An 11,366-nucleotide genomic window follows, 5' to 3' on the forward strand; every position below is an offset into this window, starting at 1 on the left:
GCTTCCATGAGTTGCCTGGAGCAGTTCACTACTGGCTTCCTCCTGCAGTAGTTGCTGGCATTAGCTGAGACAGCGGTGGTCCAGGTCACAGTAACCCCTTTAGCTTTGCTGCATTTTTTGGCTGACATCTTACATTTTTCACTCAAATTTAAAAGCTCACCTTACTCACATACAGTTGACTTATCACAAAATATTGGTCTCATTAAAAAAAAAAATTTGTTCCAGTATTCATCAATAATATTGTGTATGTTTAGAATCTTATGGTGAACATTATTGAGCGCTTGTAACTCTGGCTCTGTTTGCTCTGTCTTTGATAAAAATGTTAGTTCATTCCACTAGATTGCAGTAAGTACTATGTTAAAGAAATGTCCTTACTGAGACTTGTGCTGCGTCTCAATGTGCACACTATAAATAGTATATGAGATAAGAATTGGTATGGTCTACTATTTATGTTAGATTTGCCAATTTTGAGAGGGAGAAAAACGTTCCCAGACACGCTGTCGCCCAGCCCTCAACTGCTTCTCTGCCCTCTGGTAAACAACAGCTCTCTCCTCCCCTGGCAGACGGCAGCGATCCCTCCGACCCATGGCAGATGAAAACCGCTCCACCACCTTCTCGGGAGACGACAGTGTTTCCTCCGGCTCTTGGCGGCCGGCATTGAGCCCTCTGTCCACAGACAGACGGATGGCAGCGGCGAGGAATCCGTAGCAGCGTATTCTTCCCCCCTCCTAGGTTTCAACACCACTGTAACAGTATGTGGTAGCGGGGGCGTGGTCAAGCGCCCGTCCGGGAGAGAAAAGCGGTAAGGGCGCCCACACCTGAGCTAAAATGATGACTAACACCTGTGTCTAATTTCAGTAACATGAGGAGAGTGGCATAAAAGGGCAGCAGTGACAGAGCATGGGAGCGGAGAACCCGACCAAGGAAAACCCTACAACACTGTCACTATATGACGAGAGAAATAAAAAGCTTACCCCTTAAGCTGACACCTGTTTCCGTCTCTTCCTTTGGCGGCTGTCACATTGGTGCCGAAACCCAGGACATTTTTCTTTTTGTGTTATGGAGCAAGGTGCGTCCCATAGAGTCCTCCCAGCTGGCGGAAATCCTCCAGTCCTCGCTACTCTCCATCAAGGCCACCAACAATCCCTGCTTGAGCTCCGGCAGGATCAAGATCGGCGGTTCTTCGAGATCATGCGGGCTCAGGCAGAGGACCGACTTGCTATCCGGAGCCTCCTCAGCCAGGAGGCTGCGCCGGCCCAGCCGCGACCCGGACATTCACGCTACGCTGCCCCGCCCACGTTACAGAAGATGGGGGTAGCAGATGATCCTGAGGCCTTCATCGATTTGTTTGAGAAGGCGGCTGAAATCTGGAGCTGGCCGCCCGAACAGTGGGCAGCCCGTCTAATTCCTCTCCTGTCCGGGAAAGCACAACTCGCGGCACAACAACTGCCGGCGACTAACCTCCTGGCGTACTCTGACCTAAAGAAGGCCATTTTGCAACGGGTTGGTCGGAGCCGGAGGAGAATCGCCAGCTCTTCCGAGCATGAAGCTTGAGAAGTCCGACCGCCCGTTTGCGTTTGCTCAACGGCTCGGGGCGCCTGTCGCGGTGGCTGCTCGCGGGGGACCGCGACGTCGAGGAGTCATCGATCAGGTGGTACTGGAGCAATTCGCGCAACGACTGCCCAGGAGAATGGCGGAATGGGTCAAGTGCCACCGCCCGGCGTCGCTGGAGGCAGCTGTTCAGCTCACGGAGGACCACTTGGCGGCGATACCGAGGGCGGATGAGCCGTCCCCCTCTCTCTCTCTCTTTCCCCTTCCCTGTGTCTTCCCCTGCTTCTCCCCTGCTCCCTCTCGCTCTGCTCTCTCCCCAGGGCCCGTTCCTGCCCCGCGAGGCGTGGAGGATACACCAGGCCAACTTCCCGGCCGTGGGAGAACCCGTCTAACCCTTCCCGTCCTTCAGCCGCTCTCCTCCTCAGGTGGTGGCGCCCGCCAGCTGCAGGTGCGGCCGTGGCGCCTGGGCGGTCTGCTGGAGGTGCGGAGACCGGACCACTTCTGGGATCAGTGTCCGCTGATGGAGGTGGGGGCGGTGGTGCTGGTCTCCGATGTCCCGCAGGCTGCCCCGGTCGGGCTGGAGCGTGCGGGTCCGGTAAGGATCCAGGGGGTACATACCAAGCATTGATGGATACCGGCTGTAATCAGACCACCATCCACCAGCGCTTGGTTCAACCCGAGGCTTTGGGCACAGCTAAGCGGGTGAGGGTGAGGTGTGTGCATGGGGATATTCACAAGTACCCCTGGTGACTTTAGCGATCAAATTCGGGGAGAAAAACATAGTGTGGAGGCAGCGGTTAGTTCCGCCTCACCCATCCGCTAATCTTGGGTACTGATTGGCGAATTTTAGAAGTGTATTAGAGGGAGTTTGTGCGGATGGGTCCTGCATGAAAATGAAGAGGTGTGTGATGTGCGATGCTTTGGCGGGGAGGCGGGCGGGGCCGTCCTCGGCTGCTCGAGTGGCGAGGCAAGGGGCGAGGGGTCGCCCCTCCTCTCAGGGAGTTCCCTGAGGGGACTTTCCCTTGGAGCAGTCGCGGGATGAAACCCTTAAGCACGCTTTTGACCAAGTGAGAGTAATCGATGGTCAACAACTCCGGCCGGTATCGCCATTTCATATCCGTATTTTTCAGTTATTAAAGATCGGTTGTACAGAGTGGCGCAGGGCGGCTCAAACAAAGGAGGAAGTGACTCAATTATTGATTCCACGGACGCCCGGAAATGGTTTTCCAGGCGGCTCACTATAATCCTATGGCCGGTCACCTAGGGGAAAGAAAGACACTTCTCCGTCTAATAGCCCGTTTCTATTGGCGGGCATTGGCGGTGGCGTCCGCGAGGTGGTGTGCGGCGTGCCGTGAATGTCAGTTGGTAAACCCACCGGCCACCCCAAAAGCGCCTTTGCGCCCCTTCCATTGATCGAGGTCCCCTTCGAAAGAATTGGAATGGACCTCGTCGGGCCATTAGAACGGACAGCACGCGGACATCGCTTTGTGTTAGTCCTAGTGGATTACGCAACGCGATATCCGGAAGCAGTGCCCCTGAGCAACATCTCCGCGCGTAGTGTTGCAGGGGCACTCTTCAAATAATCTCCGGTGGGGATTCGAAAGAAATCCTCACCGATCAGGGCATAACGTTTATGTCACGCATACGCTCGCGAGCTTTACGAACTATTGGGCATTAAGTCGATTCAGCACTAGCGTTTACCATCCGCAGACTGATGGCCTAGTGGAGCGATTTAATAAAACACTAAAAAATATGATTCAGTAAGTTCGGTACCGAAGGCGCTAGGAATTGGGGTAGGTGGCTCGACCCCTGTTATTACGCAGTGCGGGAGGTCCCACAAGCCTCCACGGGGTTCTCACCGTTCGAGCTGCTGTACGGGCGACGCCACGCGGGTCCTCGGCGTCATCCGCGAAGCTTGGGAGGAGGGACCTTCTAATAGTAAAAGCGAAATTCAATACGTTCTTGATCTTCGAGCAAAACTCCACACACTGGGGAAATTAACACAAGAGAATTTGCTCCAGGCTCAAGAACGCTAACGCCGGCTGTATGACAGGGGTGCCCAGCTACGGAATTCGCGACCGGAGATAAAGTACTTGTATTACTCCCAACATCGAGGCTCGAAATTACTCGCCAAGTGGCAAGGACCCTTTGAGGTCACCACGACCAGTAGGGGATCTCGATTATGAGGTTAAGCGTACCGATAGAGGGGCGCGTCAAATATATCACCTCAACCTCCTGAAATTGTGGAGAGAAGCGGCCTCCGTGATGTTGGCAACGGTAGTTCGGAGAGGGCGGAGCTCGGGCGGAGGTAAACAAAGCCCGCAATCTCAACACCCGGTTCCGTGTGGAGACCACCTCTCACGCGCCAACTTCGCAGAGGTTTCCGAATTACAAAAGGAGTTTGCAGGCGTGTTCTCTCCTCTACCGGGCCGCACAAACATCATACATCACCATATCGAGACTGAGCGGGCGTGGTGGTTCGTTGCCGCCCTATCGCTTGCCCGAACATAAAAAGAAAGTAGTTTGAGAAGAATTGGACACGATGCTTGAGATGGGAGTAATAGAAGAATCCCACAGCGATTGGTCCAGCCCGGTCGATCCTTGTTCCCAAGAGCGATGGGTCTGTACGTTTCTGTGTGGATTATAGGAAAGTCAACGCGGTGTCTAAATTTGACGCGTACCCAATGCCCCGTGTTGATGAACTGCTCGATCGGTTAGAGTGCGGCTCGATTTTATTCGACCTTGGATCTAACGAAGGGTTATTGGCAGATCCCCTTGACACCGATTTCCCGTGAAAAACGGCCTTCACCACGCCGTTCAGATTACACCAATTCGTGGCGCTTCCTTTCGGTTTGTTCGGGCACCAGCCACGTTTCAGCGCCTCATGGATCGGATCCTCAGACCGCATACTGCTTACGCCGCTGCCTATCTAGACGATATCATCATTTATAGCAATGATTGGCAGCGCACATGCAACATCTGAGGGCCGTCCTGAGATCGCTGCGGCGGGCGGGCTCACGGCAAACCCAAAAAGTGCTTGCGGTTGGGTGTGTGGAGGTACGGTATCTGGGGTTCCACTTGGGTCATGGCCAGGTGCATCCCCAAATTGACAAGACCGCGGCGATTGCGACTTGCCCTAGACCCAAGACCAAAAAGGGGGTGAGGCAGTTCCTGGGGCTGGCTGGCTATTACAGAAGATTTGTGCCTAATTATTCGGATGTCACCAGCCCGCTGACTGACCTCACTAAAAAGGGGGCTCCAGATCCGGTCCAATGGTCGGAGCAGTGCCAACAGGCGTTTATACAGATTAAAGCTGCACTTTGTGGGGGGCCGCTTTTGCATGCACCTGACTTCTCTCTCCCTTTTGTTTTGCAGACGGACGCTTCAGACAGGGGCTGGGGGCCGTACTCTGCAGGTGGTGGAGGAGAGGAACGCCCGGTGCTGTACATTAGCCGGAAGCTCTCTTTGAGGGAAACTAAGTACAGCACCGTAGAGAAGGAGTGTCTGGCCATCAAGTGGGCGGTCCTCACCCTCCAATACTACCTGCTGGGGCGGGCCTTCACCCTCTGCTCGGATCACGCCCCACTCCAGTGGCTCCACCGCATGAAGGATACTAACGCCCGGATCACCTGTTGGTATCTGGCTCTCCAGCCCTTTAAATTCAAGGTGGTCCACAGACCGGGGGTGCAAATGGCTGCCGCTGACTTCCTCTCCATTAATGGGGGGGGGAGTGGTAGGCAGGCCGGATGACGCCCCGGCCTGAGTCGGGCGGTGGGGGTATGTGGCAGCGGGGGCGTGGTCAAGCTGTCCGGGAGAGAAAGCGGTAAGAGCCCACACCTGAGCTAAAATGATGACTAACACCTGTGTCTAATTTCAGTAACATGAGGAGAGCGGCATAAAAGGGCAGCAGTGACAGAGCATGGGAGCGGAGAACCCGACCAAGGAAAACCCTACAACACTGTCACTATATGACGAGAGAAATAAAAAGCTTACCCCTTAAGCTGACACCTGTTTCCGTCTCTTCCTTTGGCGGCTGTCACACAGTATAAGGACGGGCAAGGAGGAGGCAGGAACTGGCTGAACAGTCAATGTAAATTTAATCTCAAAACTCAAACTTAAAACAACATAAAACATAAAGACACACATGCAGCACGGCCATGTGCGGCTCTCTCTCCCGAACTGGCGTCTCCCACTTCCCATTTGTCTCGCTCTCGCTGATCATCTGATTCAGCGCCGTCCATGCACCATCATGGCCCGGCCACGCCCTCCTCCTCGTCACAGCGAGCTTTCATTTGACATGCGACTTGTCTCATTTAGTGCTATTTGAAAAACGTTTACATTAGTTTGCAAGCCTTACCGTTTTATGTAACAAATGCTTTTTAACGCAAATGCTGAGTTTTGTAAAAAAGTTCAAATTCTTAGCTTTCAAATTGTACCACATATTTATGCATTCAGGTATCATCATTTAAACACATTTTATGTTCCCAGTCAAAAAAGACAGACCCACTAAGATTGTTTAAAAATCTCTCATATTGCATATATTATCACAAGATTTTGCATTAGATATTTTTTTATTAACTTATTGTTTAGTAATTATGACAGGTTTTGTACTTTTTTAACATATTTAGTCACGACAGCAAAAGTGCACGTTTTGGACATCAGGCTTGTGGAGAACTCTGCAAGCTTCCAGATGTAATATACTGTAATACATAATACAAAATTAATGTAATGTAAATTACCCAGATTTACAAATCCAGAGTGCACATTGGTATGTTGTTTATATTTTCACAGGAAGTTTTACCATGCCTGTTCTTTAAGTAACCTACAGTCTCAGCTGGCACCACTGGCGGAACTGAAATTATACTTTGAATATATTTGCTCATTTATTTTTCCCCCCCCAGATTATTATTTTCTTCAGGCACACTACACAGAATGAGTAAAATGTATGCCCAGCTCTCCTACAAACATTGTAGGCCTATCCTAAGAAATTTATAAAATTTACCATCTGACGTATGCTGTTTCTCAATACAGTAGCAATTATATAGAATCGTGACTACTGTACAGTATGTAATCATGAGGTGGGAGCCCTACATACAGCAGGTATGAAATAAACTTGCCAAGTGCAAATGAATTGTGTTACTCTGACCATACAGCTGTCTTGAAAGTATTGATAAATTGTGCCATTATTTTAACCAGTTCTTAGTGAATCATTTGGCATTAAAATAGCTACACTAGCTAAAAAAAGGTGTGGTTGCAAGAAGTCCCTTAGGCTAAGAAAACCCTTACTGACAATAGGCTTAAAATGACTCTTGCGGCCAAAAGTTTGGAATGTGCAGATTTTGCTCTTATGGAAATAAATGTGTACTTTTATTCACCAAAGTTGCATTCAATTGATCACAATATATAGTCAGGACATAAATAAAATTTGGAAAAAAAAGAAAAATGTTCAGAACTTCTTAAACTACTTCAAAGAATTCTCATCAACGTCCTCCATGTGCAGCAATGACAGCTTTACAGATCCTTGTTATTCTAGTGGTCAGTTTGTCCAGATACTCAGGTGACATTTCACCACACACTTCCTGTAGCTCTTGCCATAGATGTGGCTGTCTTGTTGGGCACTTCTCACACACCTTACAGTCTAACTGATCCCACAAAATCACAATGAGGCTAAGATCCATAACACTCGTTTCCAATTATCTGTTGTCCAATGTGTTTCTTTGCCCACTCTGACCTTTTCTTTTTGTTTTTCTGTTTCAAAAGTGTCTTTTTCTGTGCAATTCTTCTCTTTACTGTTGTACATGAAACTGGTGTTGAGCGAGTAGAATTCAATGAAGCTGTCAGCGGAGGACATTTGAGGCGTCTATTTCTCAGACTAGAGACTCTGATGTACTTATCCTCTTGTTTAGTTGTACATCTGGCATTACACATCTCTTTCTGTCCTTGTTAGAATCAGTTGTCCTTTGTCTTTGAAGACAATTGATGACACCTTTGTATGAAATCTTCAGTTTTTCTGCAATTTCTAGTATTGTATAGCCTTCATTCCTCAAAAAAAAAAAAAAAAAAAAGCTTCTAGAGAAAGCTGTTTCTTTTTTGCCATTTTTGACCTGATATTGACCTTAAGACATGCCAGTCTATACTGTGGCAACTGAATAACAAACAAAGACAATGTTGAGCTTCATTTAACAAACCAAATATCTTTCAGCTGTGTTTGATATAATGACAAGTGATTTTCTACGACCAAATTAGCAATTTACCATGTTTACTCAAGGATAAGGTGTTGAGTGATGGCTGCTGGAAATGGGGCTTGTCTAGATTTGATCAAAAATGACATTTTTCAAATAATGATGGTGCTGTTTTTTTACATCAGTAATGTCCTGATTATACTTTGTGATCAGGTAAATGCCACTTAAAGTATCAATTTCCTTCCGAAACAGCAAAATCTGTACATTAATACAAACTTTTGGCCACCAATGTATATCTAAGAGTTAAACTTAAAAGGCTTTGAAAATGTAAAATTCTCTCATGGAGTTTGATGGATTATGTTTATGCTGACTTGATCTACTTTTTGGAGCTTCAAAGTTCTGGCCAACATTTACTTGCATTGTATGGACCTACATAGCTGAAATATTCTTTTAAAACTCTTAATTTGTGTTCAGCAGAAGAAATAAAATAGGGATGTGCGCGGATATTCGAAATGTGGTTAACCATTCTATGCGACACTATTCGGATATCAAAATCACTATTCGGTTATTCTACAAGTGCAATACAGGTCTTCAACATGAACCGAGCTTGTCGAGTTCTGACCAACAGTAATGTTTTCTGGCCGAGTTTTGGTCAGATTTTCAAGGATAGGGCGAGTTAAGCTGTTCAAAAATTACATTGCATCTGTACTGTTATATAATAGATCAGTGATACTGACATGCTGAATCACACTTTTCCTTTGAGGGCCTCGTGCAGGAGTTTATAGACACGAGTTAGTTACAAATACTTGAATTTTTTTTTAAATGCATCTCTAAACCCAAGCATTGTGTTTCATTCATTGTGCTGTGTTCTGAAGAATAGAACTTTAAGTGACTGTTACACCATTAAACATGATTCCAGTTTGTTTTTCACAAAGTTTCAATGCTGAGTGAACGGTAAGACAGTGCTTTTCCCTTTTGCTAAGGTGTGCATATTTAGTACAATATTTCAGCGTAATTTGATTGTAATCCACTTATGTGGTGTAAACCTGTCTGTGCAGAGCGCATATACCGTCAATGACCGTGAGATTTTTTCATTTGAATATGTATGTATTGTGATATTTAGGCTCATAGATCACTCTGCACTTTATTTGCTGCTTTTTTTTTAGGAAATTAAATTACAATAAACATTCTTTATTCCCGTGTCCCAACTCCAGACCAAAAAAAAACAACCCCAAAACGATTAACTGTTCATGATACCTCATGGTTAACCGAATACAGTGACGTGCACAGACCTTAGCAGGGTAAGGGACCGTCTGTAAAGTCCACACATTGTGCTAAAACGTGCTAATACTGTGGAGGGCGTGATATGGGACTTGCTTAAAAATAATAAATAAATACATAAATAAATGTAATAATAAGAAAATATATAAAGGAATAAATTATTATTACATTTATTTATTTATTATTTTTGCAAGTTTGGGCCTCCATACTTGCTTGACTAAATGAAGAAAATGACTAGACTTGACTTTGACTTGAGAACCAGCAACTCGAGACTTGAAATGACTTGAATGTTTTTTTTTTAATTATTATTTTCAATAACTTATTATAAACAGTCATTAACTGTGTTTAAAAAATATTGCGACATCAATTAATTAATATGCAAAAATGTGTGTGTCTTTTCTAAACCTTCTCAATAGTCAATACCATAACCATTGTTTGGCCATATAAAAACATAACAGGCAGATTTGCAGACACAACACTTTAATTAAAACGTGACAAGTAGTATAAAATATACATAATATATATATATATATATATATATATATATATATATATATATATATATATATATATATATATATATATATATATATTGTATAACACATTACTGTTTTACAATTCATATAAGAATGAATGTAAAAAATATGTATATAAGTTCATCTTTTCAGAGCAAAAATAAATATTTATTTAAAAAATGATCCTCTATTTATTTTAGAAAGATGGCTTGACTTGACTTGAAACTCATCAGGACTCAACTTGACTTGCTTGATTTGTCTGCACTGCACTTCAGACTTGATGGTAAAGACTTGAGACTTGAACATGTGTGACTTGCTCCCAACTATATAAACGTTCAATAAGATCAAACAATCAATGAATACAATCATAAAGACAATTACAGATGAAGGAAAAATAAACAAATAAATAAATATAAAATAAAAAAAAGATATATATATATATATATGTATAAACCATCCAAAATGTATACATAAATAAGATAAAGAAGACAAATAATAATAATAATAATAATAATAATATATATATATATATATATATATTTTTTTTTAACATATAAATGATGTATTTTTTTTTGTAAGTCATGGGTCAGGAAAGTTCTCATTTTAGCATATAAGAAAGTATATAATTTATTTTTATTAATAACGCATATTAACCCCCCCTTAAAGTGTCCCTTATTCAAAAGTGGCAACCCTAGCCATGACAGTATCATGAAATCATTTTAACCTTAGCGGTTACCAAAGCGCTTTACACTGTGACTCATTCACCCATTCACACACCAATGACGGCAGAGCTGCCATTCAAGGCGCTAGCCTGCCATTGGGAGCATCTTGGGGTTCAGTGTCTTTCCCAAGGACACTTCGGCATGTGGAGTCATGTGGCCGGAAATCGAACCACCAACCCTGTGATTAGTGGCTGACCTGCTCTACCACCTGAGCCACAGCCGCCCCAGCCACCCCTAAGGGCAGGGTATGATGGTACCCCCCTATGGAGTTGGTGCCCTATTTAGACTGCATAATATGCAGGAGCTGAGGTACTGTGGAAGCCTAATGGTATTTTTCTGAAAGTGATTAGTCTAATGGGTTATTCGTTTCAACAAAACCAAACTGGCTTTGGCTGAATCTGACAGTTCCTTCAGTTTATGTCAATATTCTAACACTGAAATTAATAATAAATCTGTCGACACTAGTGGTATGTGTTGTCGGAAATGCAGTAGCAATCGAGTATTATTTTTTTACAACACAATACATGGAGTGTACTTTTTATCTGACCTGTTACTCATCTGAGGTAACGGCACTTAAATTTTCCAGGGTGAATTCAAAACTGCATTTTTGCTATCTTGAAGGGCACTACTGCGGGAGGGTAAGCCACTCAAAAGTTTGTTCAAAACGAAAGTGAGAAAACTGATCTTCCACAAGACTGTTAGCGAAGGGTTCATTCATACAGTAATGCTATGTTTGCCTCAGAGTACCCACTTCAAGTGCCTTGCACTTCGGAGTGAGTATAGGGCATAGGGAGGATCAGTAGGGCGTGGCCAGGCCCGACCGGCACTGAATTGTCCTAATCAACCAGAAGGGGGATAAAGACGAGCCGGGGAGAGAGAGAGAGAGAGAGAGACACACATGGCCGTTTTGTGTGTGTGTGTGTTTTATGTTATGTTAATTTTATTTATGTATTTAAAGTTATGTTGACTGTTCTGCTAGTTCCCGCCTCCTCGCCACCCATCCTGAACCTGTTACCTTATGTTATTGTGAGATTATGAAGAGATTTTAATTTTGTTTTATTTAACTATTTTAATTTAATTATAAAATGTATTTTTCTGGATGACCAAAAAGGGTA

The sequence above is a fragment of the Xyrauchen texanus genome, chromosome 43, assembly GCF_025860055.1.
Source record: "Xyrauchen texanus isolate HMW12.3.18 chromosome 43, RBS_HiC_50CHRs, whole genome shotgun sequence".
In the NCBI taxonomy this organism is placed as follows: domain Eukaryota; kingdom Metazoa; phylum Chordata; class Actinopteri; order Cypriniformes; family Catostomidae; genus Xyrauchen; species Xyrauchen texanus.